Here is a 6,953-nt window from a genome sequence, read left to right as displayed (position 1 = left end):
ACTTCGACAGGTGCTGGGTAAAATTGAAGAGCGCATTGAGAAAAACTCAGTTAAACTGAGCACGCTTGCTGATCGATTGGAGCATCTTAGTGAGACATTCACGAATCGGATCGAAATAGCCGAACATCTAGCTGCCTGTGCCGAGGAAAGAGCAGTAAATGTCAGTTCGGAATGTAAAAAACTCGGAGAAAAACTTGGAGACAGACTGGCTGCTTTAGAAGATGGGAATAGAAGGTATAATGTCAGAATTGAAGGCTGCCGGAGAATCGAGAAAGTTTAAACCCGTGAAATTCGCAACTGAACTTTTTCTAAAATAATCGGGGCGACTTTAAAGCAGAATCTGAGATAGCAGCGCTTACAGCGCTGATCAAACACCGTCAGACCCGACCAAGATCTTTTATAGTTCGTTTTGAACGATTATCATTTAAGTTAGAGGTGATGGAACTCCTCAGGAAAAAAGGAAGATATTATATATGAAGATTGCCACATTCGCGTCTTCCCTGACTTCTCTCCAGCAACAGCTATCAAACGCCGCCTTCTATAATATTAAACAGCGGCTACGGCAAGCCAATGTCAAATCGGCCTCCTGTATCCGGCAAAACTGAAAGTGGAATGGCAGGGTCATTTCTATGTTTTCGCTAGCAAGGAGGAGGCAGAAAATGAGTTAAGAAAGCTGATCCGGGACTATTCTGATACATAATTGTGAGTCATGGCGGTAAATGATAAAGCTAGGATTAATAATCTACTGTCTGATCTATTTGTTTTAAAATACGGGTTTTTATCAGCATATATTCTCATATTCTTATATTACTTACTTATTACTTATCATTACTTAGTATTACTAAATGTTTATGTTTTATTGTGCTTAATTACGTTTTCCTCCTCTTTTTCTTTTCTAATTATTTCATGTGTACCCTAAATGAGACTGTTCAATATCATACCCTTGGTTTGCTGTTATTGCTATTACTGCATTAAGACTTGTTATGCTTGTTTTGGACACATCTTTAACACCATCACCTGGGTTTATTATCTGGGGATATCATCTTAATGCACTAAAATTGATGAAGATTATATGTATATGTGTATGTGTATATATATATATATATGTATGTATGTGTATATATATGTATATATATATATGTATATATATTAAGTGCAAAATTCTTTTCTTTTTTTTTTTCTTTTCCTCTTTTAAAGACTATATTGGTAACAGATATCTCTATCTTTTAACCTTAAAGCGCCACTGCATGGGGGCTTGATGTGCTTTGGACGTGCTCTGTCTCTGGGTATGTCAGAGGACTGGGACTGCATGAAGTGGGTTTTAGCCTCACCTGGGGAGGCAAAAAGGGAGGGTGGGGGTTAAGGGGAAGAGAAAGAGAGCAGGCTTGATCTATATCTAATCTATCATCTCAATCTTTATAATTATAACTATCAACGTAATAATAAGCTGCATGGCAACAACTCTTGGGGGAATAGGAAATTAAGACCTAAACTATTTCACTTCCAGTTAAGACTATAATATGACACCAAAAACTCAGAATCAGTGTCTCCATGATGGGACAGTTAACTTCGTAAGCTGGAATGTTAAAGGCCTGAATCACGAATTAAAGAGAAAGAAAGTACTTTCTCACCTAACAGGTCTAAATGCTAAAATAGTATTTTTACAGGAAACCCACTTACTAAGTAAGGATCAGTTCCGGCTGCGAAAAGACTGGACTGGCCAAATGTTCCATTCTAGTTTTACAAAGAAAACTAGAGGGGTGGGAATTCTCATACATAGAACAGTACCATTTGTAGCATCAGATGTAGTATTGGATCCTGAAGGGAGATATGTGATGGTCATGGGAGACTTATCTAACTGTAAAATGATTTTGATAAATGTTTATGCACCTAATGTTGATGATAAGGAATTTATACAAAATTTATTTGCATCCATTCCCAATCTGAACACTCATAAACTTATAATGGCTGGGGACTTTAATTGTGTTCTAAATCCACTTTTAGATAAGACTTCCTCCACAGGGGAACGCAACTAACACCGCAAAGATAATTACAAAGTTTATAACTGATCACAACTTATCAGATCCCTGGAGGTTTTAAACCCAAATTCAAGAACATATTCTTTCTACTCACCAGTACATCATTGCTACTCAAGGATTGATTACTTCTTTATAGATAATAACTTCTTGCCTAAGATTAAATCTTGTAAATACGATGCTATTGTTATTTCAGACCATGCTCCGATGATCTTGGAGCTGAAATTACTAAGCCCCATACACTCACCCCAGATGGCGTCTCAATCCGCTTCTATTAGCTGACGAGAATTGTACTGAATTTATATCCAAACAAATTGAATTCTTTCTAGAGACAAATACATCCCCTGAGATCTCTGCAGGAATACTCTGGGAAACTCTTAAGGCCTTCTTAAGAGGACAGATTATCTCATATCTTTCCCACAGAAATAAATCCGAAGCGAAGAAAGTAGCAGAGATAAAAGCGAAATTACTAAAATAGATGAAGAACATGCCAGACTACCAAGCGAGACTCTACATAAGAGGAGGCAGGCTCTACATTCAGAATTAAACCTCTTGACAACTAAAGAAACCGAACAACTAATTTACAAATCCAGACATCATTATTATGAACATGGAGAGAAAGCTAATAAGCTTTTAGCGCAACAAATTCACAAGCAAGATATGCAAGCGCAATCTCGTAATTACTAACACGAATGGAGATAAAATCATCGAACACAAAAATATAATGTACACTTTTAGAGACTACTATAAATCCCTATATACTACTGAGTTTAAAGAAGACAATATACAATCTAATGCATTTCTGGATAAATTACAGATACCACAAATTGACGCTATTAGTGTGGAGGAGCTCGATAAACCTCTGTCATTATCAGAATTACTGGATGCTATAAAGTCACTCCAAGGTGGAAAAGCAGCAGGCCCTGATGGCTACCCTGCAGAGTTTTACAAGAAATTCTCCGCTCAGCTAGCTCCCTCCTATTAGCAACATTTACAGAAGCCAGAGATAACCAATCTCTTCCACAAACCTTTCGCCAAGCACTAATCACTGTCTTCCAAAACAAAATAAGGACTTATTACAATGTGCATCATACAGACCAATTTCACTTCTGAATAACGACGTTAAAATACTCTCTAAAATCATAGCTAGAAGGATGGAGAAAGTGCTCCCCTCAGTAATATCACAAGACCAAACTGGATTTATTAGGGGCCGACACTTATCTTCAAATCTTCGACGCCTGTTTAATGTAATATACTCACCAACTAAATCAAACACCCCAGAAATATTATTATCATTGGATGCAGAAAAAGCATTCGACATGATTGAATGGAAATACCTTTTACTATTTTGGAGAAGTTTGGGTTTGGCCCAACATTTGTGCATGGATTAAATTACTGTATACTAACCCAGAAGCTTCAGTTTGCATCAATAACATTTGCTCAGACTACTTTAAACTAGAACGTGGCACAAGACAAGGATGCCCTTTGTCACCACTGCTGTTTGCAATTGCCATTGAACCACTGGCAATACATTGTCGAAATACTGATCAGATAAAGGGGATTAGCAGAGAAGGACTGGAACAGAAAATCTCATTATATGCAGATGACATGGTACTGTATATATCGGACCCAGAAAATTCTGTGCCTGCAGTCTTAGCAGCACTCACAGAATTTCAAAAGCTCTCTGGTCTCAGAATTAATCTGAATAAAAGTGTACTCTTTCCGTGAATTCGCAAGCATATAATATTAGATTAGACACCCTTCCTTTTATCATTGCAGAACAGTTTAAATACCTCGGGGTAAACATCACAAGTAAACATAAAGCTCTTTATCAACAAAATTTCGTCGTCTGTATGGAAAAAATTAAACAAGACTTGCATAGATGGTCAACCCTTCATCTCACACTAGCTGGAAGAATTAACACTGTTAAGATGAATATTCTTCCTAAGCTCCTTTTTATTTCAAAACATACCAATATACATTAATAAATCGTTCTTTAAGCAATTAGATTCAACAATAACCTCATTTATTTGGAATTCTAAACATCCACGCATCAAAAGAGCGACCTACAAAGACAAAAGGCAGAAGGCGGCATGGCTCTACCTAACTTCCAGTTTTATTACTGGGCGGCAAATATACAGTCGATAAGAACCTGGACACAAATAGAAGAACATACACAGGCATGGACCGCAATAGAAGTAAAATCCTGCAGTACTTCTTTGTATTCCTTGCTTTGTGCTCCAATAAACACACGTTATCGGCAATACACTAATAACCCAATTGTGCTCCACTCACTTAGAATCTGGAACCAATGTAGAAAGCATTTTAAGACGGAGAAGCTTCTTTCTGTGGCACCCTGCAAAAGAACCACCTCTTTCAACCCTCACAAACATATGCAGTTTTAATATCTGGAAAAATTTGGAATTAACTTGCTTAGAGATCTTTATATAGACAACGTCTTTGCATCCTATGAACAATTACATTCCAAATTTAACATTCCAGCTACAAATTTCTTTCACTATCTTCAAATCAGGAACTTTGTTAAACAGAACCTTCCAGATTTTCCTCATCTTGCACCCTCATCCACGCTGGAAAAATTATTGCTCAATTTCAAGGAGTTAGACTCCATCTCTACAATATATAAAATCCTTTTACAATCCCTTCCTTTCAAAGATCCAAGAGGACACTGGGAAAATGACCTCTCAATTAATATATCAGAAAAGGAGTGGAAAGTAGCAATGCAGAGAATTCACTCAAGCTCCATATGCAAAGCATACAATTATACAACTCAAAATTATATATCGAGCACATCTGTCTCGACTAAAACTCTCAAAATGTTTCCAGGGCATGATCCAACCTGTGAACGCTGCAAAAGCCCCAGCCTCACTAGGTCACATGTTCTGGGCCTGCTCCAAATTAACATTATTCTGGACAAAAATTTTTAATTACCTCTCAGACAGTCTTGGACTCACAATCCCTCCTAACCCATTAACAGCTGTGTTTGGGGTTCTTCCAGAGGGTCTTAAAGTGGAGAAAGACAAACAAATTGTGATTGCATTCACTACACTGTTGGCACGCAGACTTATTCTGATAAACTGGAAGAACCCAAACTCTCCTCTTTTAAGTCAGTGGGAAACTGATGTGTTATATTATTTAAAATTGGAAAAAATCAAATACTCAGTTAGAGGATCTGTGCAGACTTTTTTCAAAACATGGCAGGATCTAATCAGTAATATTTTGAAATGATTTATAAAGCACAGAGAATTTGTTGATTTAGGTATTTTTAAAAGCCTTAAATTTTACACCGTTTGGCTTGCTCTCTCTCTCAAGGGTGGGGATCGATCTGTTCTTAGCATAATTCTTTTTTTTTGTAAAATTGATTGCTATGTATTGATTGTAATAAAATTAATAAAAAAAAAAAAAAAAAAGAATTGTGAAACAGAGTAAAATTCATACTCTTAACTGTCTGAAGCAGTTTGTTGCTGAAGTAAACACTTTCGGCTTATATAAAAGACCATGCAACAAAGTCCAAGATTCAGACAGCAGCTTTTGAACTTGTCTCTAATCACCATTATTGTTATTTTTTTTAAAAACCAACATTAATTTACAAAAACCTGAGCAAATTGCATTATCCATGCTAAACAAGATCTGTTTGCGTTATATTTTCTGTCGGCTGTTTGTGTTTTTTTCTGTTGTCAGAGGAACCAAGACTCGGCAGCTAGAACAAGGAAAACCAGGTCCCTGCCCAGCGTGACACGTAATAGATGTAGTGTGTAATAGATTCTCTCTCTAAAACCTTCTTGCACATCCTCTCACCGGGGGTCTGTCACTCACGCTCTCTGTACACACCCCGGGTGCTGCACGCAGATAGGAGCAGGATGTCTGCTCCGCCCCATTGATGACTTACCTTTTTGACACCTTACAGGGTCCCAAAGGTCCATTAAGGATCACAAAGATGATCAGCCCCAGTTTTAGCATCAAGGCTAAGATCGAGCAACCATTTTCCTTACGCACGACTGACAAAAGGTCCGATGCCGGTCAAACAGCGCACCCACGACAATGGAGCAGAGACACCTAAAAGAGCCGGGGAAACACCCCGCCCCAATAACCAAGTGGGCAGCAGGTGGGTACCGGAAATGCCAGGGGGGCAGAACATACACCTGTCAAAATTTATGATGTATAATAGTGACGAAACCTTACTACTGGCACTTTTCTCCATCTGTACTCTTTCTTTTTTACTTTGCCCTTTGCTGACTGCTTTGTTGAGCTCTGTTTTGATGTTACTGGTGTGTCTGTTTCATCTTCTTCACCACTACTATCTGATCCCTCTGTAGCAACCATTCCCTTAGGAGTCCATTCCTCATCACTACCATCGTCATCTTCCTCCCCTAACTGTTCTATGTCACTTGAATTTCCATTAATTATCATATTTAAGACATTTTCTACACTGTACTTCTTTGCCATCTAAATATTCAAATCATAATCATACAAACAATACATTGTTACATTTACAAATTATATACTATTTACAACTGACATAAGCATTAAATTATACTCAAAATATATACTGATAGAAATATTCAAGCTTAAATTGAATTATATTTAGTGCAGTTTGAATTACTGTTCACTTTTCCCCGTAACTTCACATACTGAATGTGTTTATCAGTGTCAGGGGCCGGTAAACAGAACATTCAGTGGAATTCTTACACTTCTTTTCATGCTTACTGTCAAAATAGGACAGTAAGTATATTTTACTGCTGTAAATCATATTCCATTTACTTTGGATTTTTCCTTGTGTGATTCTGAAGATTATTTTTATCAGTGAGTCTCTTGCCGCAGTAACAACAGTAATATGGCCTCTCTCCACTGTGAATTCTCTTATGTCTCTGTAAACTGTGTGAAAAAAAAATAACTGCT

The sequence above is a fragment of the Polypterus senegalus genome, chromosome 8, assembly GCF_016835505.1.
Source record: "Polypterus senegalus isolate Bchr_013 chromosome 8, ASM1683550v1, whole genome shotgun sequence".
NCBI lineage: Eukaryota > Metazoa > Chordata > Cladistia > Polypteriformes > Polypteridae > Polypterus > Polypterus senegalus.
This window is presented reverse-complemented; position numbering follows the sequence as displayed.